Source organism: Pipistrellus kuhlii, unplaced genomic scaffold, assembly GCF_014108245.1.
Source record: "Pipistrellus kuhlii isolate mPipKuh1 unplaced genomic scaffold, mPipKuh1.p scaffold_m20_p_6, whole genome shotgun sequence".
In the NCBI taxonomy this organism is placed as follows: domain Eukaryota; kingdom Metazoa; phylum Chordata; class Mammalia; order Chiroptera; family Vespertilionidae; genus Pipistrellus; species Pipistrellus kuhlii.
The window spans coordinates 19,600,361-19,626,118 of NW_023425562.1; the positions used below are offsets into that span (position 1 = coordinate 19,600,361).

At 41.4% G+C, this 25,758-nt stretch overlaps 1 protein-coding gene across 20 annotated transcripts in view; it reads right to left on the reverse strand.

Annotated features, from left to right (window-relative positions):
• The window catches only part of DTNA (dystrobrevin alpha), a 283,947-nt gene that overhangs the window by 152,784 nt on the left and 105,405 nt on the right, over positions 1-25,758 (reverse strand). For all 20 annotated transcript variants that reach the window (XM_036418363.2, XM_036418365.2, XM_036418367.2 and 17 more), the window contains exon 2: positions 1,844-1,966. The gene's annotated coding sequence lies outside the window, so the exon portion shown is untranslated. The remainder of the gene's footprint in view (positions 1-1,843; positions 1,967-25,758) is intronic.

Genomic DNA, 25,758 nt, shown 5'->3' on the forward strand with positions numbered 1-25,758 from the left:
GTGCAAGAGGCAGTGGATCAATGATTCTCATCATTGATGTTTCTATCTCTATCTTCCTCTACTTTCCTCTGAAATCAATAAAAATGCCTTTTTTTTTTTTTTAAGGAAAATATCCTATTTGGTATGCATTTGAAAATTTAAAAATCTCATTAATGTGATAAGCAATTTGGGAGTACCAACAATTATTTTATTAATAGCAAAAATTAACACTATAGCATTGGGTAGCTTAGAATATGGCTTTAAATGTATTACGTTAAATATTTTTTTTCAGTGTAAAGAAATCTAACTATACATTTAATTTTTATTATCTGAAACTCATTTATTTTTCTTGGATGAAACATGTGACACCTGTTCTCTTTTCTTGGATCAAACCATGACTGTATATATTTGAGACATGGAATTTAATCCAGAGAAATGGTTACCCAGATGATGGAAGGTTTGAGAGGCTAAACTGGGAAGAGTGAATCAACTGGATAGAGATTGGCGCAGGAGGAAGACAAAGGCACTGCCAGCCGCAGGTCTCAAGGGAAAAGGGAAGAGGTGATGTTACTGTAGCTCAGAGTTCAAGGTCACAGGGGTCATCTTTCCTGGCACCAAAGTAGGAGCAGGACAAGGAATGGAAGCGGAGGTTTGAACAGGTTCAGACCAGCACAACAGCCAAATAGCGAGTTAGGTAAACACAGTCTCCATCCTCATTTTCTCCTCCAGGGTAATGTTACGCTAGGCAAATTGATTTCCTGAGATTTGGAAAGGGCACTAAACTTAGCGCCTGAGAACTGCATTCTACCCACATCTCCTCCATAAATGAAATCACCAACTTAGTTCCACATACCATACCAGTAAACCCAATTTACACACCCTCAAGATGATGAGAGGATTATCCATTGTCATTTTGAAGATACCCAAAGCATAAAGGAAGCATCCCCATCTTTTGGATTAGATTTAGATGACGGTCAATGCTCGGGCAGTTGCATTGTTTGATTCAGAATTGTGATCAGAGGTACAGTCTGATGTCCTAGAAAGCCCCATTTCTTCCAAGTAGCCAAGCAAGCCACACTTGGAAAGCTGCACTCAGGGGTAGGTGGAGAGACACACGACTTTCTCGAGGAGACCACTCTCAGTCCCCCCATGTCTCTCCGATCTGCTGTGCATTGACTGGCATGTGCAGAGGAATGGCAAGTCGCCCAATTGCAGGAAGGGGGATTATGTCTGATGAGGTAAAAAAAAACACACACAACACTTATCCGTCCCTTTTATGGCAGGGCCAAACAAAGCTGGCGGTGCACACGTGAGCCTGTGTGTGTGCTTCACCGTAGGAAACACTTAGAAACTGCACCTGCCCTCAGCCATGCCCGCTTTAATGTAAGCATTACCAACCCCTCCCTCCCCCCTGCCCTCCAGGGCAGCCGCTGAAATGCCAGCCTTCCCCACACACAGACCGGTTAATGATTACACTGCCATTACCTCGTCACATTTTCCTCTAGTTCATGCCATTAAAACCCGGTTCTGTCTCATTTGGGCTTATTACTCTGATATGAAATACGTTAATATATTTCAAAAATTAGATGACCTTTAGCACAGAATGAAGTATGATGGCATTTGCTTAACAGAGACCAGGAAGTGAAGTCAAGGCCATCGCTACACCTCGCTCACCAGAGTTCACATGGTGTCTGATGATGCAAAAGAAGTAAAAGGCGCAAGGTTATGGCTTTCGCTGTTTGGTACCTTCACAAAAAGTACAAAACATTGGTCAGATTTAATCCCATTTTTCTTTCCAAGCAATGAGAGAAGCACTTTGAGGAGAGAGAGTTCAGTGTCCTTAAACTCTGTCTCAGACACTCACCTAAACTTCAGTGAAGAAACAGCGTGAACTTTCCAAAACCATCTGTTCTTTGAAACGGCACTTGGCTATGGCATTGAAGGACTCCCCAAGCACTTCATCCAGTGAATGATAAATCCTATTTGCCTGCAATGAGAAAAATGGACTTTTATTTACCTAAGCAGCACATGCTTCCATGTTTATTATAGAGACAGGAAGCCAGAACAGGCCTCCCTAGAGCATACGGTATTTTACAAGTTCTCTCACACACTAATAATGATCTGTAATAATCAACTTAGAGCCTTGGTTTTCATTATAAGCCAGTCAGAGAAAGGCAAGTATCACATGATCTCACTCATATGGGGAATTTAATGAACAAAATAAACCGAGGAACAAAATAGATCCAGAGACACAGAAGCATGGAATAGACTGTGGGATCTCAGAGGAAAAGTGGGGATGGGGGAGGGGGAGGGATGGGTGGGAAGAGATCAAAGACCTTGCATGCATATATGCACAACCCCTTGGACATAGACAATAGGATGGTGATGGCCTAGGGTGGGAGTGGGGGTGGGTGGAGGCTGGTTAAAAGAGGGCCATGGTGGGGGTGGGGGATGGGGAAAGGGACATATGTAATACTTTCAACAATAAAGGTTATACAAAAATATTTAGAAAAGGAGACATTTGTGCAAGAAGTCGTTTTATATATGAGGATGGTGAGGCCCTGGTGGTGAAATGATGTGCAAGATAAAGCAGCTCCTTAGTAACAGACCTTAGCATAGTGGCCTTGAATCCTGGGCTCTACACCTAGCTTGACTAAACACCCAGAAACAGAAAAAGATGAAATCTTCTGTGTTTTCCAAGTAGGCCGTTTCCTGGAATAGTGTCTCACCATCATTTCCACGAAAGCCAAGGAAATCACAGTTGAGTCACAGTGTCCTAGACCAGCACCTTCTCTTCTGATTTAAGCTCTAGCATTTGTAAGTAGGTATAAACCTGGAATTATGTAATGATCCACAGGATTTATGAGTCTTATAGGAATAGCATACATAGTAAACAGTTCAGGAAATTTCCTGTTAATGATTCTTAATGAAGCGGAACAATTTGACAAGCTGTTGTCTTCTGAAAAGGCTCGCCTGTGAGAACTTCAACAAGACTGGCTCTGGATTTCACTTCCCAGAGCTGATGGTTTCCTGTCCCCCTGACCCAGCACCCCTGACACTATCTCCATCCCTGGTGTTTCTCATCATCCTCTCTTCCTCCATCCTTTCCCTTTTCCTTCTTATCAGCACACAGGCTGGCTGTTTACTTTCCCAGGTGCTAGATGGCTGGAAGCACAGCAGAGATTTGAAGCTCAGGGATGCCCATGTTAAGATGAAGGAAAAAAAATTGGGGAGCAGGGGAGATCATAGGAAATAAAGGGGAGAAGGCATTGGGTAGCATTGGGGTGGAGAAGGAAGGGACAGAGGGGTCTCGTTCTACCCTGATGGAGGGGATCGGTGCCCCTGATTCCATCTCCACCCTGTGCTTTCCTCCCCCACGTGTATTCTTGAACTCCAGGTTGTCTAGAATGATTACAGTAATTATTTAGCTTCCACAATTTCAGGCATCCTATGATTTTAGATCCAAAGAGAAAATTCTATTCCAATAATCCCTCCTGCCTCTAATCCAGGTTTTAGGTGTATTCACTATTGCATGAGATTTATTTTACGGCAGATAAAGAAAATGTCATGACATGATTAACCCTTGTTCTGCCATGTTAGAATTCAACTGACTCTCCCTGTACTTAGATTCTAAGTACACTCGTGCATTTGGCATTCTTTGAATTAGAACTACTATTGGAACAGTAGTACCTCAGATTTTTTTCTTCTTAAAATACTTACTACTTAAAAAAAAATAAAGTAAGGCTCAGGTAAATTAGATTTATGCTTCTGGGAATAAGTTAGATATTAAAAACATAACCCCCCTCTCATAAATGTAGTTCTCCAAGCCATAGCATCAAAAAATAAATGGAAATGTTACACAATATTATAGGTATTTTCATTTAAGACCATATATATAGTTTACACATATAAATGAACATGCAGCTATATCTCTATATATAAAAATGTAATATGCAACTCGACTGGACAGCAGAATGACCGGTCAGCTATGACACACACTGACCACCAGGGGGCAGGTGCTCAATGCAGCAGCTGCCTTCAGCCTGCAGGCCCCGATCACCTGATTGAGGCCTGCCAGCCAACATCTTAGTCTTTCCTCTGACTGGTAGGCTCTGATCGTCAGATGGGGAATGGGGAATCAGGGTTTGGTGGCGGTGAACATGGGCAGAGCTGTCCTCCCACCCCCCATCGCCCCAATGGTTGCCCCAAAGGGTGACCGGTGGCGTCAGTAGGGGGCACGGCTGGCTGCTGGGAAGATCAGCTCTGATCACAGGCCAGGCCTAGGCACCCTACCCATAAACAAATTCCATGCACCTGGCCTCTAGTCTAGCAATAAAGGGATACTCAAGATACCCTTATGTAATGGCCTCTTAGGATGATGCTACTGGTTGTTGCTCCTCTACCTAGCAGTTTTTAGAAGGATGTTTTGCATTCAATTTTTCCCCAGGTCCCTGGGTCATCCCAGATTGCAGTAGACTCAGAGGCTCAGACAGATATGCTGTGTTCAAGTCCCCCACAGGGTGGCTCAGGTTATGCACCTTAACTGTGACTCCAATAAAAGTTACAACTTGGATATCTTCACTGTCAGCTGGCTTTGGTTCCTGCTGTTCCTCCTCCCCCAAGAAGTGGCGGTCCAGCCTGTTTCTCACAGGCTCTGATCAAAAGCAGCTGTCTGATCTGCAGGCAGCTCCATCTCTCCCCTCTTGGCTTCTGTCCCCTGGAGCGCGCAGAATGCAACCGCATCCATCATTCTTTTCACTCTCGAGCCTCCCAAACTGCCACCGACTTAAAAGCATCAGTCCCACTTTCTCCTCTTGCTGCAGCCCTGGACACGTGCAAAGCAAATTTCTCATGTGAACAGTGAGCAGGAACAGAAACACTTTTCCTCTCTTTAAATTCTTATTTAAATTCTCCATCAGCCATCACATTCTGGTTTAACGAACGTGTGACTAGATATTAAATAAAGTGTCATGGGGGTAAAAGAAAATACTTTCTCCTTTATCTAGCTTCCTAAAGAGCTTTCCGTTCAGGGTCCCGACCACAGTCAGGAGTTAGCATCTTACCATGGAGCCCCACAAGACACACAAGAACCTTGTTAATTTGGAAGCGCCATATTTTAGGCATATGGATTGGACGGAAGTTGCAGGAGGCAGAATTTTACTCAGTAAGTGAACTCCATCAACTGAGAGCACACAAAATAGCATGGACCCCCTAAGAAAGACAGAGTAATCTTCACACCAGTGGTGCTGATATAGGATGAAGAATCCTTTGTGGTGGTGGGATTTGGTCAAGCACAAGGGTGGTGTACGGAGTCACCCCAACTGAGATTCTGTGGGAGCCAGCCAAAAGTTAGATTGGAGTTAATATCCACATTTTATTTAGATTGATATCTTTACTGATCTACCCATCAAAAACAGCATCCCTCTCCCACTCTCTTTTGTTTGCCCTGATATATTCTTCTGCATAGCACTACTTTTTTTTTTAAGCAACAGATTTAAAAAATATATATTTTATTAATTTTTTACAGAGATGAAGATAGAGGGATAGAGAGTTAGAAACATCGATGAGAATCATTGATCAGCTGCCTCCTGCACACCCCCTACTGGGGATGTGCCCACAACCAAGGTACATGCCCCTGACCGGAATCAAACCCGAAACCTTCCAGTCTGCAGGCCAACGCTCTGTCCACTGAGCCAAACTGGTTTCAGCTGCATAGCACTACTTTTTATGTATTCATCATCACTGCACACTAGAATATAAGCTCCATGAAGGCGGGAGTTTCATTCACTATTGTACTCCTGATGCTCAGAACAATGCCTGGCCAATAAGTAGGCTTGTAGTAATATTTGTAAATAATAGGCTTGTAGTAAGAAAGCATATATATATGCTTTCCTGCACTTCCCAGCTCTACTCTTGGAGCCATTCCTCCATACCCAGACCTTGGTGTTTGCACTCTACCCTTGGAGTCCCTTCAATGTAACATGTTATACAAAAAACTGAAGGACAGGGGCTGTAGTATTTCTTTCTTCATCATCTTTAACACGACATCTTTAATAATCCTCACTACATGTTGATCTGATTGATGGTAGAACGATTAGCAAACATGAAGCTCAGCGTTTTCTCACTTGGTTTCTGTACAGGGTGGCATCAACTTGTTCAGATCGTTTCTCTGGATAATTAGCTATTGTCCTAAGAAGGTCAAAGTAGCGTAGGAAGCTACAGCAAAGTGGACGTGGGCTTGTGGCCTTTGGGCTAAATTCAGAATCACCCCAGACACGAGGCTATTAGGTCAGAGTCAGGGAGACAGGACTCTCTGGATGCTTGAGAGCTGGGGACGGAAGGCTCAGGGAGACTCAGGCACTCTCTCTGTTCCAACGATTTGTTCTTGTTGATGAAGAATTCTGCCCGAGAACCAGGAAGGTCTTGGATGTCTGCACATATTTCCTATTAAGGTCATAGAGTGTTACTTCTAGCTCCTAGGATAAAGAGGCTTTGGCACTGGGACAGTCTGACATTCAGATCCCGTGTGGCCCCACCACAGAAGGGCAAACTCACAAAATGTGGTGGGCCCCTCCCACCAGGGATTCCGGGCGCCAGGGGAAGTGCTGCTGAGACCGGCTGTGTCTGCTTGGTGCTAGTCAGCCACCTCGCTCCTGGGAAGTTTTTACCTCTTTGGCCAGGTAGGCAAATTAACCTCAGAGCACATGTGTAATTTCTTTCCATCCAATTATCGCCCAAGGATTGCGGAGGCCTGCACTCTCGTTAACGATTCTATGACTTCAGGCACGGATACAGGGAAAGTAGAGTCCCTGCCTGCCTCACTTCCTTGTCATACATAACCAGGCTGGAAGAGGACATCTGAGCAAGTGCAAGATAGCAGCAGCAAAGGATTGAGTTTTGCTCTTGACATTTCTGACAGGCAGGGATAAAAAAGTCATGCTCCATCACTTAGGTTAAAATAAGATAACACAGAGAGAACAAGAGCATTTGGACAAAATAGCTGTCAGAGGAGTGGACATATACACTCAGCCTGAATGGAGAATTTTTTACACCAGAGAGCAAGAGGCCTGCTGACGCACAGAAACACTCAAGGAAAAATGATGGTGACTCTCCTGTCAACATCAGCTCAGGCGGGGATTCAGCCAACTGTTTTACAGGTGCTGGGAGGCAAGCAGGTGGTTTGTAAAGGATTTCTCAGCTGTTTCCTGCGCAGCACTTTTCCAGAGCCACTGCACTTGTGCTTCTGTCTTCCATGTCTTACTGTAACCTTAAGGCAGCTGCTTTCACGCAGATAATATTTGCATTTTAAAAGAACATTCTCCCCCAGGTTTAATGACTTCAGCTTAGAGAGGAGTGCCATCGCTAAGAACTGAATGAGCAACCATAATTTTTTCTTCAAAATAAGAAATGAAAAAATAATATTTATGTTAGTATTATTTTATGAGAAGGCAGATTTAATTAAAAAATGAATCAAAAGATGGCTGAAAACTTATAGAGTGTTTTTAAAAAAAAATCAAAGTAACTTTCTTTTTAGGAAGTGAGGCAAATTCAATGTATTATTAAAAAAATAAATATATCTTTCGCAACCCCCAGCCCAGAAACAATCACTATGCATGTTTTATACATTTACTTCAATTATGCACACACACATATACACCTATAGAGGAATTATAAACTATATATAATTTTGTTTCAAGTTTTTTTTTAACTTTTTGTATCCTATTATTAGTAATCCATAAGTATTCAGCATAAATACTTCCTCTTTTATAGTTATGAGATTTTATCAAATTTGCTAATTAAAAATATAACACATGAAAAAGGAGGACCTATGTAATACTTTCAACAATAAAGATTAAAAAAAAGAGAAACAAGAACTACAAAGCAGAAAACAATGAACAAAATGGCAACAGCAAGTCCTTATCCATCAATGATTTTAAATGTAAATTCAATAAACTCCTCACTCAAAAGACAAACAGAAAAATAGACATTTTCTCAGAATACTCTTTTAAAGAGAATGATTTTTCTCATTTTGTATCTTTTTAAAGATACAACTGCAAAACCAGTAAGTGTCTCATTCACTGACACAATTGCTAACCTGAACTACCTCAAATTTTCTTAGATGAAAATCTCTTTTTATGAATGAAATAGAACAATATGCAACTAAAACAGAAGATAGGCCAAAACTCACTCCTCACTCAGTAGGGTGACCTCATTAAAACTTTAAACTCTTTGTTTTGAAATGAATTCCAAGTAAGGCAGGAAGATTAACATAATTTTGCTGAAAAAGAAAAAATAAATTAATCTAAGCTCAACCCTTTGTCTCTTACAGCTCAATACACCCGCCTATTGGTCTAAATCCGTGGTTGTCAAACTTCGGCTCGCAAGCCACATGCAGTTCCTTGGCCCCTTGAGTGTGGCTCTTCCACAAAATATCACGGCCGGGGTGAGTCTATTTAGAAGAAGTGGCGTTAGAAGAAATTTAAGTTTTAAAAAGTTGGCTCTCAAAAGAAATTTTAATCACTGTACTGTTGATATTTGGCTCTGTTGACTAATGAGTTTGCCGATCATTGGTCTAAATAATTGCATTGAACTGTAATGTTAAATCAAAATGTGTCAAAGACTTAGCCAATTAAATTATAAAAAGACAAAATTTTAAATTAGCCACATACAGGTAAATTTATCATAGATTTTAGTGAAATTTCCATGGTAATATGTGACTATTGATGTCTTGTTCATATTTTATGTCATTCATTAGTTAAAGTCCTGCACACTTCTAAGAGATTAATGAGATATGTGTGTCTGATTGAGAATCTTATTTAAAAATGGAGATAAATGATACAGCATTTAATTTTGTATCAGTAAGTGGCCATGCCACTTTGGAGTAAAATATAAAAATGACACTCTACCCTACATCATAGGTTTTCAACCTTCTTGTTGTGAGACCTCCTAAGAACTTTTGTTTATGTGTTATGTCTATCAATACTCACCTTACTAGAAATTGACTTAGAAATTTGAAAAATATTTTTAAATTTACTTATGTAAAATGGTAACCCCATTAAATGTAACAAATAATATGTATTTTTAATAAAATAAAAATATTTTCTAAAACAAACAAACAAAAACGTAGTGAGAATTAGAGCACATTTTTACACTTTTGGAAAGCTCTTTAATGTCTGGCATAACAGAAGGAAGATAGCTAGACGTTCAGGTCTGTGTCGGCATTGAACCTATTGCAGGACGTAAAGAAACTCCCATTCACACAGACATGCAGCTTGAAAAGGAAGAGCACTTTCAGAGCCTTTCAGATAACGTGAACAAGTAGCCATTTCCTAAAGGTGAGCTGCAATGTGGAATCTGATTCATACCAATGAACTTTGCATAATCCATCACACAAAAATCCATTACCTGCCTCATACTTTGTATAGATTTTTTAAAATTTATATGTAATTTTATAACATCATGAATCTGTCCTTTGGAAAGTATTGGTTCACTGAGTGATGCAGATCTTCCAACTGTTGATTCATTTCATGTTCAATAACGACAAGTTATATCTGTCAGGATCACCATCAATCTCATCAGAAAATCCTTCTAGGTATCAGGAAGCTGCCAGGCTCACAGCAGCAGACACACGCTTTCCAAAACTCATATTTTACTTCTAAGTCTGAATTTTATCGTTGTCAGAAAATACTGTTAGTTTGCTCTGAGGTGACAAGATCGCTTCATTTATTGTCAAGGAAATCATTCCCAAATCCCATGTCTAAATGACACAGTGTGTCTGCCAGTGGTTCTTTCCAGTACACGTGTGTTCTGGGGAAGAAGTGGTGTCCGCAGTGTGCACCCCAATCTCACTGCCAGACAACCATCGTCCCTCAATATAATTCACAAGTGCTTTGTGCACACTCCCCATTCCTCACATGGAATATTGGAAAGCTGCCTGTTAGAGCCTCAATAGTTAATATGATTTTTTGTTGTTGATGATGCTATGAATATTTTTTACTGTCTCTAAGCAAACATGTTTTCCCTTATCTTCCTTGAAATCGTAAGAGCTTCACTTGGTCTATTTTCCCATTTACCATTTTTGCTATTGACTTTTGAGTACCCAAAATATACAAACAAACAAACAAACAAAACCATAACCAAAAAGACCAAACAGCTCTTAACCACAAGAAAATAACCATGCAAGCTTGTTTATAAGTAACACATGATATTTGGTCTTGGTGTTGGGAAAATAACAGGGAGTGGTAGTGATGGAGTTGAAATAATGAATGTGTACCCTGTTAAGAGAAAGTACCCTTTAGCGGTTCCCTGTAGAGGCATAGGTCTGGGTGGCCACATCTTCCCATTCTCCTGTTCAGAGTGGAAATCCAGATGTTTCCACGAAATGTTCACATTTATAAATGTTGCCTCAAACTGAATAGGACAAACAAACATGTTGACAGGGTTTACAGGCTGCCAGACTTAGGATTTCGCCAAGGACATAACTTGATGTTCCTGCCATCTCACGGATCAATAGACTTTGCACTTGAATCATCTCTGTCACCACTCAATGGGGACACCATGATGGGAATGGGGCCCAGAGGAGCTCTCACCTCCCTCTAGTGGTTAGACAGTGCCAAAACAACCAGCTGAGCACACTCATTTATTTACTGAAAAGTTTCATCTCTGTGAAACGCACTAAGCTCAGCAAAACAGACTCCGCCTATTGTGCGTGAGATGTGACCCACGTGGGCATTTTATTGTGAGTTTGTATTAGGCAACAGAAATAAGGAGCTAGGACCTCAACTCAAGCCAGGGCTGGAGATTCTGAAAAAAACAAAAAAACAAAAACAAAAACAAAACAAAACAGTTCTAGCCCTAGCCACCAGGAAAAGAGAAGAATCTTAAACAGGTGTCCTGCCCAAAGGCGGGGTCAGCAGGGCATGTTGTCCGCTGGCAGGTGTATTTTGAGTTTTATGTACACAGATGAGGCTGAGTGAAGGATTATTGAGCTAAAGTGGTATCTAGTCCTTCTGCCTAATTTGATCCCTACTTTAAGTATTTAACAGCATCTCAGCACTTACTAATTAATGGAGAGCATCTTATATCCTTTTGATTAGAAGCTTAGCTTGAGCAAAACATGTTAGGGTGGGAAAGGGGATACATTAAAGTTAAATAGGAGTGTGAATAGGTCAGTCACATAGAGTGAATAAGAATTCGGATGTCGCTGCGAGGTGGGCTGCTCAGAAGCTGTAGGCCTGTAGGCGGTGCGGCTGGAGGACTGACACCCAGTCCCCTGGGCAACCAGCATTCACTGAGTCAGCAGCTGACAGCACAGCCTGGCTCACCTCCCCACGCCGGCCCCAGGCTGGGCTGGATGAATGTCTCTTCTGAAGGCTCCCCCTCAAGTACAATGAGGAGCCTGTGGAGCCCAGAGGCCTTTGAGGCCCCCCCCCTCCAACCCCCCTCTGATGTCTGACTTCTGCCTGAGCCTCTCCCCCAAACCACTAGGAATTCTCTCCCAGGGAAGCCCTCCCATGCATTGGACCAAATGGAAACAGTAAAGCTTTTTGCAGCTAAATTAAAAAAAAAAAAAAAAAAAAAGGCTTCAAAATTCCATTGAAGGGGCCGATTTGCAGATACCAGCTCTCTGTGCCAAAGAATGGGACCAGCCCAGGCCAAGCACTGAATGGCATCCTGGGCTATCGGCAGGCTTTGGCTTTGGGTCCAGGAGTGAAAGGGCGTCGGTCATAGTTCATGTAATTCGTCCACTCTGCTAAGAACGCAGGGCACAGCCAGATGCTAAGGTTCTCCTTCCCCTTCTTAAAGAGCCACAGGAGCTCCTCGGGGCGAACTGGGGCCGCTTCCTGAACGTGTCACTTCTGTTAGAGTTGGATGCTCTCAAGAAGGATTTGACTGTGTCAGTCAAGACTGTGTCATACACAGTGGGCTGAGATGTTGACTTAACAGAGATTTTGATAAAAGCACAATCTGGGCACTAACTTGGCTCTTTCAATCAGCCAACGAAAAACCGTCATTTCCCTAGAATGTGGGGTTTTTGTTTTTGCTTGTTTTGGGTAAGATTTTGCATCGAGACTCAATTATCCCCCTGAACTCTGACCAGTGTTGAGAAGTTTCTAGCAGACTTTCTCCAGGACCTTGCTCCATCTTTTTGAGTTTCAGTCCCTGAAGCAATTGCATCGCCCAGCTTCTTTCATCATCTTCTTGGCCAACACCCCACTTCAAGGACTTCAGAGTCTTGCAGGTGAACAGATGCCAATTGGGGGTTCCAAACGTCACCAGCTCTTATCCTTAACTTGCTCTTTCTCATCCATTTTAACTTGATCTACTGACTTTAATTTCTGTGAGCACAGTGGGAAACAAACCTCTGAGCAGAGCTCTTGCCATCCTGAACGGCTAACGGTGCGCTCTGCGTGAGAAGACGGCAGTGGTCTTGGCTCCTGAGCTCCTTGGAAGATCCTCAAACCTCTCTCACTCAGAGCCATGCAATGTCTCCCTTGCTTCCGAGCAAATAGCCTACATTTCCTTCAAAGTAAGACATTCAGACAGGCCTCTGGCGGTGGTTCTTTTGAAGAATGGGACCCCCAAAACCTCTTTTTAGAATCCGTCCTTCTATAAACGAAAAGTCATTCATGGGAAATGTAGTATAGTTATTTAAAGTTATGGGAATATTTTAAAGAAAAATAAACAGGTTTGGTTTTTAATGATTTTTCACACATATGCTTTCTCTGGAAAAAAAGTCATGTTACATTGAGTGTTACAATATAAACATTTTCATAAGGGATAAAAATAGATAAATATTTTTTACCACTCTTTTGGTTAATTGTTCTTTAATCCTTTCCATTTGGACAATGAAAGGAAATTGATAAATACCACATTTCACTCTGTGACAAGTTTTTGTTTTTAAGTCTAAATTCCTGACAGTCATTTCTGTATAACACTAACCCACCCTCAAAAAAAAAAAAAAAAAAAAAAAAAAAAAAAAAAGCATCTATATTTGGAAAATATACAAAAGAAAGAAAAGTATCAGGAAGCCAGACAAGGTTCTAGCACTGACAGAATAGCAGTCTTATTGTATCTAATCCCAATGACTGGGATTAAAATGATGCTGAGCAAAGCTATGCAAACATGGGAAAATTCTGTAAAATAAACTATGGCTTAATTTCACTAAGTATCTAGATAACTGCATTCCAGCACTAAACAAAACATTTCAACACCTAACAATTAGAAGTTTACCTTCTCTTCATACTAGATGCTATTACCGAGACATCTAATAAAGAGAAGGAATCCTATTTATTCTAAGGCTTTTATATAATAAATAATCCAGAACTCCTTCAGAGTCGCCACACAAAGGAGGGCCACACCACGGAGGGCTGTGACAGCTGTGAAATGTGGTTTGGGACATGTGACAGGGTTTGGACGACTTCAATGGGAGAGTGTCTAACAAGCTACTCAGATTGCTCCCTGACCTGGAAGTTCAGGAAGAAAGGGTGACTGGCAGCTCATTTCAAGCCTTTTCGGCACCCCCTCAGCACTAACAGGAGAAGCAACAGGACACAATTCTCAGACCTTTCAGGTGAGAATTCTGAATGGGATTCCTAGCCGGACAGGACACGAGGATAAACCCAGACTCTGTAGCCTTTCCTGCCCTAAGTCGCTCTGGGAGCAGCCTCATTCACCTTTCCTAGGACTGACAGTTTGCTTCCTTCTCAGTCTGTAGCAACACAAAATTGGAAATAAAATCATGACTATGTCTGATGAAAGAAATAAAAGGAACATATAACTATGTTTATAAAAGGAACCTGTCAACTGCGTTAAAATCTGATATTTTGAGCTGTCCCGTAACGGAATTCCTCAACCCATAGAATTATTGTAAAAAACATACAGCCCATTCATACAACTCGATTCTTTCATTTGCAGCAAGATAAACAGTTGACAAATATTACTTAGTGTGTTGTGTGTATAAGAAAATGTGTGTGTGTGTGTATGTGTGTGTGTGTGTGTGTGTATAGCTCTTCTTATTCGTTCATTTCAGTGTAGAATGTGAAAGTTGATAGGTTTGAGATTTAGGTAAAATTATGACTTATTTTCCCTGTATATATGAATATTGACTTTTTTTCTTAGAGTTTGTTTACTCCAGGACAAGATGATAAGACTCCTGAAAAAGACTGACCCATTCACACTAGAACAAAGTCACAGTTTTATTACACTCAATTGCATCAAGCTCTTTGATTAGAAACATACCTGGGCAATCTAACTGCCAGGAAAAATTATATGTTGTTACTTATTAATAGTAAAACCTAAGTACTTACAGAAAAGAAAACAGAATTTCACATGAGTAGTGACCCTGTGGGTATTTTTAGAATACCTATAAAATTTCTGAGATAAAATGAAAACACATAAGAAAGTTGACAGTTGAATGGGCAAAATGCATGAGTCTGCTGATCTTATATAATAAAAGGCTAATATGCAAACCGACCAAACAGGGGAACAACCTGTCACTATGATGCACACTGACCACTAGGGAGCAGACTGACCACTAGGGGGCAGGCGCTCAGTGAAGGAGCTGCCTCCTGGTGGTCAGTGTGCTCCCCCTGTGGGAGCGCCGCTCAGCCAGAAGCCCGGAGCTGGGCTCACGGCTGGCGAGTGCAGTGGTGGTGGCAGGAGCCTCTCTAAGGATGTCCAACTGCTGGCTTAGGCCTGCTCCCCTGAGGGCTTCTGGATGGTGAGAGGGCGCAGGCTGGGCTGAGGCTCCCCCACCACCATGCAAGAATTTCATTCACTGGGCCTCTAGTGTGTGTGTGTGTGTGTGTATGCTTTTTCTTCTCATTTTATAATCATTCATGAAGATGAACATAATACTTACAATGTTTACCTGCATAGTTATTTTTTTAACCACTCTTGCCTTAGCAGCAAGTAGGATTCAGAACATCTTAGAGCAAAGACATGATGTGGATGAGGGAAAGGAGTGGTGAAGGGGTGATTAGCTGAGTTTGCTGGGTGATGTTCATTTTCCTCTTACTCTAAAGTGTAAGAAAGGAGGGATGTGATGATTTCCAATAGCTGACCAGGGAAGGCCATGGGTGGTGGCTGTAAAGAGGGAAGGTTCTCGCTTGAACCAGCAGTTTGCTAGCCTGCCTCCTGAGATTTGGCTTTTCTTTATTGCCTGGCTGAGCGATAGAATATCACATGTTGCCAGCATGCACACAGTTCTGAAAAACTTACATATGTTAGTAAAATAATTTTTTAACATTACATATATACACATATATCTATCATTCTTTTGGAGTTCTACAGTCAACTTTCTAAATACATACAGGGTAGATATCCCATATGAAAGCTAAATTCCAAACAAAACCTTCTGAATTTTGGGTTTGGAATGTAAAGTGTGTTCTCAGAACGTGGCCAAGAGATTAACTTTTACAACTAAGCTTTGTTCTTGCTTGTGTTAAGGCTGCCTCAGGTACTCTGAGTGCACAATCCTGCCAAAACCAGGAGGCAGCACAGCAACCAGAGCATGGAGCTGCAGCTGTTACTTTCTTCTTCTATTAGGTGTTTCTTCATCTGTGGTAAAGGATAGCATAGTGGTTACCTGGAGTCAATGCGAGGATCAACTTAGATAATGAGTGTGTTGTAGCTAGCACACAGCTATCACTCAATATCGGTGACTGCCCTAGGAGGCCACTTCTTAATCTAAGTAAGAATAACTACATTCTTTTGTAACATATTCCTGGTGCCAGTTTAATAAAAAAACAAACAAACAAAAAACAAAAAAAAAAACCAACTCCATATTTTTAACAGGTCCCAGAGTCCAATTCAGTGCAGTATTTTTATGTTCTTTACTAACATTATAACCGATATTCATAAATAAGCAATTGTAGCCACTTCTTCACATAGGCCTCGCATAGTGTCTTTCTCTAAGCTCAATAAATGTTCATGGAATACTAAGAGAGTGATCAGGGATGCCACAGGCTAAGCACCTGAATTTTCATTCTATTTTGAGGCAACGACATTGGCTCCAAACCTAAGAGATGATTAAGAGCATCTAAAAAGGAAGGGATCTAATTGCCGCCATTACTATAAAAAGACTGTGTCCCCAGGGGAGAATGGGAGCAAGTACGGGAAACACACATACTCACTCACACACACACACACACACACACACACACACCCCACATGCACCCCTTTCACTGTTTTCAGTGGATACATATAACTGGAACTTCAACCTTGACGTAGAATGAAGAATTCACATGACACACAGTTTTTCTGCATAGAGTTCATTTTTAGTGGTTTGGCAGTAAATCCAGATTTACTTGGAAGGTCAACCTTTTCTCTTTAAAGACTTTATGGGGATTTTCATTTCCTGTGCCAGGTGCTCTGCTTAGCTGATCTGGGCGATGGGGAAGTTTAGCAAAAAGAGTAAGATTCCCTTGATTCTCAGATTCATCTGTGTGTTGGACGTTACCTAAACTTTTGAGTTCTTTTTTTTTTTTTGTAAGGTGAGAAGTGCCAGTTTTAAGATGAGTGAAGTATACACATGCCTCCCTGGAATTATAAGCAGTGCCTTGGAATCTGAAAACCAGCGCGGTGCCCTTTTTATATTGTACCCTACCCCCAGACACAAGCTTACGCCAGGACAACACCATTGATTCTCCCAGGTTCCCTCAGTCTCCCGTTGCTCCTTGGGATCACACGGAGCACAGTTCTGAAGGGAGGTGATTACATGACAGGAAAGAGCCGGGGGAACCAGGACAAATGACTTCAAAAAGTCTGGGGAGAATGTTTTAAACAGAACGGAGCATCTATCAAAAAGAAAGTGAGGAAAATCCCATTGAACGTGAAATGTCAGAACATCAATGGGCTCTGCAGAAACAATCAAGTGTCCTTGGTAAAAATCTCGGTCCCCCTAGTTTTTTTCTGCACAGATCAACAGACCATCAGAAAAGCCATTAGCTTGTAGCTCAGAAGAGTGCATTTGGGGTTATTCAAATAAGCGATTTAAAACGGAAACATTTAACACATGTAAATGTCGTTGCCAGAAGGGTCCCGGGAATGAGGCTCTATCTTTCGAATGAGAAACGGACTCTATACAGATGTGTTCCACTGACTGTGGGTAGAATGTCCACAGCAGTTTGTGGAGCCATTTTTGCAGACATATCAAGTCCTAAGACCATACTATTCCTTTGCCCATGTTATTTTAAAGCTGATTGATAAGCACTAAAAGAGCCCTCCTTAAGCCCCTGGGAAATCACTCTGACAGCCCTTTTCAAGATCATAAATACAGACAGGGATCAATTTGCAAGCCAAGTACGAGTGGGAAAAGGGCTCAGGAGAGCAGAATGGAATTCAGGAGCATCGAATTACCAGTCTTCTGTACAGAGCGTTCTTATCTCCAAAGAAATTCTAATAAAGGCCGGAACCATTAGAACTAATTCTGAAATAGTAGAACACTGGCTTCAAGGATAAAGTTCTAACATTATTACATTATCTGGATTACTTCCTAAAATATTAAGTTGAAAAATTAAAAGGGAACCAACAGTAGTATCACATCAAGAAGATCTTAAAGATGGTCCAAAATTTACTTTAAAATTTTTAGGGTTAAAATATTTGGATGCTAATCATAAAGATATTTATACACACACACACACACACACACTCCACTATAATTACAGTTTGCCTAATTAATTTCTTGAGGACAAACCCAAGCAGAAATATAGCATACTATGCTGTGAGTTTTAAAGAACCCCAAGAATCTAGCCCCAAGTTTAAATGCCAGTTTTTAAAAAATAAATCTACAGAGTTCGGACAAAGCTTCCACAAGAATCTGAAGGAAATAACTCTAAATGTCTTGAAAAGTCTACTATTAGTGGTAGCAGTCATTGTAGTGACATTTCCAAAAGAATAATAATGCTGAATAGAACCAGAGAACTTTAATGCTATATAATATGTCCATCAAGTCCAATTTCTGTTTACCTACAGTAGGGGTGTCGAACTCAATCAGAGAAGGGGCCAAAATCTAAAATCCAGCCTAAATCACGGGCCGAATGGTTTACTGAACAGTCATAAACTGTCATTGTGATGGAAACGCAGCGGAGTGCAGTGATGACAGCGTGGTGCGGGCCACATTGCAAGGCCTGGCGGGACGGATTTGGCCCGCGGGCCTTGTGTTTGACACATGTGACCTACAGCATGTACTTCACATCTTTCCATCTGCTCTGCCTGGGACCACAGCTATACAACATTTCCCAGGTTTCCTTGTAGTTAAGTCATGTGATTAACTTCTAGCCAATGGGCTGTGGACAAAAGTGATATGAGTCACTTTCAAGTCTACCTCTATAAAGCTTCCCTGTTTGCTCACCTATTACCTTCTCCCTTCTCCCCATCCCTGTTATTGTTGAACTGAAATAGAGGACTCTGGAGTCTAGCAGAAGGTAGAGTCATAAGATGAAATGGGCCTGGCTCTGTGAATCACCCCATGGAGGAAAGCTACCTGTTGGCCAAGAATGCCTACCTGACACTGGCACTGGTACGTGAAAAAGCAATTTTTGGATTTATCTGTAATAATAGCAAGTATTGCTCCCTAATTTGTGATCTATGTGGCTTTTGTACGGACATTGGCATTTAGGAATATTAGCCAAAATGGCCACTGTCCATTGTACCCATTTTGAATCCTGGGATATTTACTAAAGAAAACTACTGGCCAATTCCCCATGTCTAGGGAAATGCAGATCAGAGGTCCACCTTCACTCCTGCAAGAATTCTGTGAATCTCTGGGGCATAAAAATTACCAAAGTCAAAGGGAGATCTGTAAAGAACAAAAAATAGTTTAAATATGTGGTCCATGCCTCAAAAGAAATTTCAGCACGAACTTTGGTACTTCTGATGTCATGCTGCTTATAAAATAAAAAGTAATCTGAAATGGTCATTTCATCCCACTCATTGACTTGCAGTGAATTACGTGGTTAAAAGTTAAAGCGGGTGATTATTACTCAGTAAGTTAATGTGCAGTTGGCCCTTGAACAACATGGGTTTGAACTGCTTGAGTGCACTTAGACACAGATTACATGGACTCCCCCCCCCCCCCCCCAATAAATACACAGCTGACCCTTCTTATCACTGGTTTTACACCTGCAGATTCTACTAAACTTTAATCAAAAAGTATTTTTTTTTATCCCCAGTTGAGAATCCACAGATGTGGAGGGCTGAATGTCAGCATTGTTCTACACCATTTATATACGGGACTTGAGTACTCTTGGTATGCACAGGGGTCCGGGAACCAGTCCCACAGAGCAAGGCAGCACTGAGGTTTGTGGAGATTTACATGTAAAATGCAGATTTTTGACTGCCTAGGGCTCAGCACCCTAACCCCCATGCTGTTCAAGGGTCAACTGTATTTTGCTTAATACCTCAAACTAACGTTTGGATTATATAAATGTAATCAACCATGGATATAAGATGCACTTTTCCACAATAAAGTGCAAATTATGAGACTTATGGTTGATATTAGTTATATGAGCTTCATCCTTCTAATTTTAAAGCTTGCAATTTGAAGATGCTTAGCTCTAAGAGACAATTTTATTGGTAATGCTAATCATAAATACACTTTGAGTTCAGTATAGACGAATAGGAAATAGGAATTTAAGTAATGTGCTCAGTATTTCACTGTGATTTTTCATCATCTAATGAGAAATGCTTTACTGTCATTCGGGCCATTCTTATATAACTGATGCAATGACTTTTTAAGCTATTGAATGAAAGGGTAAGTGTTGTTGAAAAATCAGGAGGTACGATCAGACATTCCTCAGAACAACAACAACAAGCCAACTCTGCAAATACATACCTAGTCTCTGCATTTAAAATGATGGCATCCTACGCAGTTAAAAACGTAAATAGGAAGGGGTGGGATGTCTGGGATGTATGTCTCCACCTGTTTCTTGACATGTGCGTTAGATGAAGGAAATAGGTGAGGACATGTTCGTAGAGGAAATATTAATAAATGAGACCCAATATTTCACAGAATAGTTACAGGACTAAGAAATGAGTGAGTGAGGAGAAAATGATGTTAGCTAGTTTTTAGAAGCATCCACATTACGGGCTTTTCCCCTCTTCCAGCCTTACAGAAAAGACACTGAAAAACTCAAGAGACTCTTCATGGGCTCCAATGGCATTCAGTAAGTGTGCTTTGCTCAAAGGCCTGGTCTAGGGATCCCTCTCCATTGTGGGTGGTGATGCAGCCCCTTCATGCATGGACTCTGTACTTTGATCCCTTTTTGAGGTCTATTTTTTACCCCACACATGGAGACACATATTGTATTTGTAGATTATTATGAATAGAAATATCTAGAATGGGAGAGTCTGCTGTATTCTAAAGTTAATACCCCTTTAACAAAGCCTAAAGTAATTTCCCTCTTCTTTCAGTTACAGTAATTCTCAATTACCTGCCCACTCTAGCGGGCGGGATTAATAACACTCTCAGCCTTTGCAAGAATAGGCTAAAAAAAAAAAAAAAAAAAAAAAAAAAAAAAAAAAAAAAAAAAAAAAAAGCAAATCTTATACAGTAAAGAGCACTACCCTATGGAGTATATCCAAGGTTTACTATAAGTGCACAATATGGAAGAGAATAAACCTCTCTAAAACCTCACTATTCATCTAAGTCCTCCGCATAATGTGAAAATCTCCAAAGGTCTTCCAAAATTAGAACCTACAGGCTAGGGCCTAGCTTTCTGATAATCTGTTTCTAAGATGACAACTCCTACATTCTGTCAGAAAGCTGTGTCATACATAAGCTTGACCAACTTGGGAAAAGATTGCATTTTCTTCCAGGACCAAGGTGATCCTAATGAATGTCTCCAGTTCCCAACCCCAGAAATGTGCACTAAGAACTCCTAAAGGGCAGCAATTAAAAGAATGAATTTACCATTTGCAAATAAATTCAAATACTTAATATACATTAAAATATGTTCTCAAGTACAAGGCACATTAGGAGGAATAGGAAGAACTGTTTGGAATCTTACGTCTTTTTATATTTACTGTAATAAAGGATTCCTTGTGCAAAGGCCTACAGATTCTGGCACGCTACAGCAATACTAGGAAATACTAATGCCAGATACATTTTTACATCCATATTAGGCTGCAGAAAAAAGACTGGTTGAAGAGAGCTGCAAATTAGGGTGTGTTTTTTTTTTTTACTCAACATTTTTACAATGCATCAGTGATGTTCTCTTCAGATTATAATATGAGGTGCCAAATTGTGTATTTCTAAAATATTCTGGATGATTACAAGTACATAAATAATCCACAGTCAGTAAACCATCTAACTCGAAAATAAACTTAGTCAGAGATCCTTATGGGACTACAAATCCTGGGAGAGCCTTTTAGTTTCCCACTAAGATTCAGGATATGTTTCACAGCCTGTCATTCAAGAAAGTCTTTTGAAATGTTAACCATATTTATTCTGGAATCTTTAAGAAGTTAATTATCTGCCTTGCAACTGTATTCTCTATATAAGTCAACTAATAAATATAAGATTACAAGTGCTCCTAAATAATGAACATTCACAAAAATAGCCTCTTGATAATAGTACAGTCAACTCCTATGTGTCTCATGAATCATTCAGCTCTGTGACCATTTGGACCCTTACCTCCTCTCTTTCCCTATAGTTCACTATATATGTATTTCCAATGCTTATTAAGAATTCCACTACAGGTGAATAGGACAATAAAATGTATATAAATGGACCAGGGTGTATTGAGGGAAGACAAACTACTTACTCAAAAGAGGTTTGGCTTATTTGGGGATTTAACATATTTGTGTTATTCCTATTTCTTGTTATCCCCCTTAATCACATTGGCCATGACAAGAGTGATAGGTAATTTAGAAACAAATCTAATATACAGTTGAAGAAAGACGGATTATTCGACGAGTTCTAGAGTTTTGCTCTAGCAATGTAGGTGTGGGTTACAGGAATTTACAGTTTTTATAGATTTATAAAGATAATGCTTAATAATACATGGGAGTTTATAAATCATGTAATTAAGGAATATATAATCTGATAGCTGTGAGTCATATAGTAATACTACTTTTATTTATCAATATTTCATATTGGCCACTATCTTAAAATGTAGAGTGAGGAACATAATCCTAGTTTTTAAAAATGATAGCTTGCATCATTTATCTAAAATATGTTTAGGGACAAAATTGGGGTAATGGCCACATACTTCCCACTAAGAGCCTAGACAATGAAACTGTGGGTCCTGGTGGGCTTGATGCCAACATTTCTGGTTTAGCCAGTGAATATATCCTCAAGACGACTTCTGAGGATAATAAAGGATAAGCAGATGTCATTATAGCAATGAAACGTGTAGCAATGAAGGTAAATCAAGACTGGGCTAATTACTACATTGATGATAAATCTTTTGTCATGCTGTACTTAAACTCAGGAGCTGGGGAGAGGCAACTGTCATTGAAGAGTGATCCTTGTAGGTTTTTGTCACAAAATAAGAACATGAATCACATACTTTTCAATGAGTGTTAATCTTGAAAACCATGCATTCTTCTAATATTGATTTTTCAAAATATTTGGGGCACCAACCATGGGGAGAACCACAGGTTCTGATTGTGGTTAAAAGCACCAGTGGTAAACATTGGAGAGGCCAGAAGGGCTACACACTATGACACATCTTGCTTCTGCTTTTAAGTTACACTCACACTACCCACCAAAGGCTGGCAATGACCCCAAGTTAAAAGAATGTTACCAGAAATAGTCACTCGTCACGAAATTCCTCCCCCACTCCAGGCTCCAGTCCAAGTTAATATCCAGAGATGTTCTGGACAGCCTGCTGCTGAATTATGGTCTGTTAGTTATTGACATGGATTCCAGGCGAGTGTTCCATAGCCTGGGACAGGGCAGTCCTGCGGTAACATTTCGGGGAGGGTGTAACGCACAGAGCCTTAGCATTGGAGCCAAGGCAACACGGTTCGCCAGCAAAGCCTGCAGTACAGTGGAATGTGCAAGCTGGTTTTCTGTCAGGAGACCGAGTTCCCTCTGCTAAGGTGGTAAGACTGTGTACTTGAATGGCATTCAAGAGTTTTAAATAGTGAAAAGAGGGCTCATTCCCGTCAGGAGACACTCTCAGAGCCCCGGGGAATGCCCATGGAAGGTGGGAATCGCCTGGAGACCCCCCAGTTCCATTTGGGCCGCACTGAGGGGGACTCCAGGGCAGTGCCAAGGCCTTTCTTCTGGTCCTGGGCACACTTGTTTAAATATCCTCACCTGAGGCTATTTTCCCATTGATTTTTACAGAGAGTGGGAGGGAGAGGGAGAGACAGAGAGAAACACCAATGTGAGAGAGACACATCGATTGGTTGCCTCCCGCCTGCCCCCATCCAGGGCTGGGAACCTGCAACTGAGGTACGTGCCCTTGAGTGAAATCAAACCTGGGACCCTTCAGACTACAGGCCATCACTCTTTCCATTGAGCCAAACTGGCCAGGGGGGGCCACTTTTGATTTTGCTCTAGGATGCCCCAGACTATTCCCAGAATGCCTCCGAGCCCCCTCACCCAGACTCTCTGTTGCTGTGGGAAGGGTGTGGTAAGACCTTCCTGGGAAAGCTTCTGCCTATTGCAGTATTTCCTGATGTCCAGTGGGTAATCAATACATCTGAACGGAAAGGCAGTAGTAAGTAATTAAGTAGCAAAATGAGAGCTCTGAATATAATGCAATATTAATGCCTGTTTGGTGGGTCATGGTTTGCCTGGACTTTGCTCTGTGTGACTGCTTTTCAGGGCCATGTAAAACTCAACATACCTGAAGCTATGTAATGTCATCTAGTCAGCTTAACTTTCTGGCACACAGTGCTTTTCTGGCCCTGTTTTCTGCCTCTTCTCTCCACTTTTCGACTCTAAGCTGAAAGTCTCTTGTATCATCTTAACTTACATGAAAATAAAATAGAGAGCCATAGGTATGAGTTGACAGAAGCTGAACAGGGCTGTGGAAGACAGGACATCACTCATTCATAAAGTAGCCAGGAGTCAGAGCCAACTCCACAGCGCATGTGCGCGCGCGCGTGTGCGCACACACACACACACACACACATACACACACACACACACACAGAGAGAGAGAGAGAGAGAGAGAGAGAGAGAGAGAGAGAGAGAGAGAGGTGCCTAGCATATGGCCTGGGCCACAGTAGCATTTGGCAAACATTTCTAGGATGAATGAGCAAACAAATAAGTTAACAGATGTCCACAACTTGGCATTGGGAGTCCTTGTCATGGGAATTGGGTCTTCTTGAGGCCACCATTCTCACTGGAACCGAGATAGGGGGTAGGAAGTGTGACAGGGACCAGTTCCTGGACTGGGGCATCAACACAGAATAAAACCAGGACAAGCACCTAATTACCAAGGACAGAGAATTGCAAACCTAAAATTGCAATAGCAAGATCTACAATTGAAGACAGGTAGACAGGGAGCTGTCGCTGCTGAGAGAGGTAGCAGAGTAGTCTGTAATACAAAAGGGTGTTGATAATATAAAAGCATAAAGAGGACCAGTGCCTCTGAGTGTCCCCCAGCTGTAGTTAATAACCAGAGTTGGAAAGAGACCAGCGGAAATTTGCATCCAAGGCTTTTACTGGGACCTTTAAGATCATGATTTATATCTTAAAAGAGTTCATTGTCACTGGGCTGGGCAGAAAACAACCTCTGCACTCTCAGCCTAATTCCATCTCAGGAAATCTCAAAGAGAAGCGTTCAAATAAGAAGAGGAGAGGAACCAAGCATGCCCCGTATTGTATTTTCGTTTCGCCTCCAAAGAACTAGCACGTTAGGAAGCTGGAACAATGGAGCGCTGCTGTCTCGGGGTCGGCCAGCCCATCAGCAGACTCTGGCACAGGCCCCTCAGCACCAAGTAGAGACAAATGCTGAGCCCACGTGGGAGCAAAACCCTCCACCACTGCTGACCTCAGTTTCCCTGACATTTCCTTCTCTCCAAGGATTGGAACCAGTCAAGGAGAGCCATGCTTATAGCATGAGCATGAATCATTTCAATCCAGGAAGGCTCACCAAGGTCTTGGTGGGATGAGTTGTTGTATTCCTATGGGGGCCATTTGCCAGTCAGAGGGAGCCTTGTTTTCGCAGTGGTTTGGGGTGTGAGAAAGCTCAAGGTGAGGTCCCTCACTTAAACTGCCTTTCCTTCATTATGCGCTATCACTTTTCTTTGATATTACCTGAAATTGTATTATGTGTTTGTCCTTGTTTTTTTTAATTTTAATTTTAATTTTAATTTTTAAGCCAAATCATATATAAACTCCATGAAAGGTGTTTATAAATGATTTGGTGGGTGTCACCAGTGGGTGTCACACAGGGTGATTTTGCTGTCCCTCTATGTCTGGAGACATTTTTTATTGTCACAACTGGGGAGGGGATGCTCCTGGCATCTTGTGGGTGGATGACAGGGATGCTGCTAAACATCCTACAATACCCAGGCAGCCCCCACAACGAAGAAGGATTTGTCAAAATGTCAATGTGTCCAGGTCAGCTCTCTGGTCCCGTCTCTCCCGCTCCTAGTACAATGCCTGGATCGGTGATCAATAAGCACGTGTTAAAAACAAGAATAAACATCTGAACAATTCCTCACATCCATGTTCCACATGCGGAAATACACACTTTGTATTCATTGTGGGCACGAGTACCAGGCTTTTATATACTTACAAATTAAGTAAACATACATGTCTACCCATTCAGGTGGTGGTGATGTGTCTCTCCGCCCCCTCCCCCCCCCAAA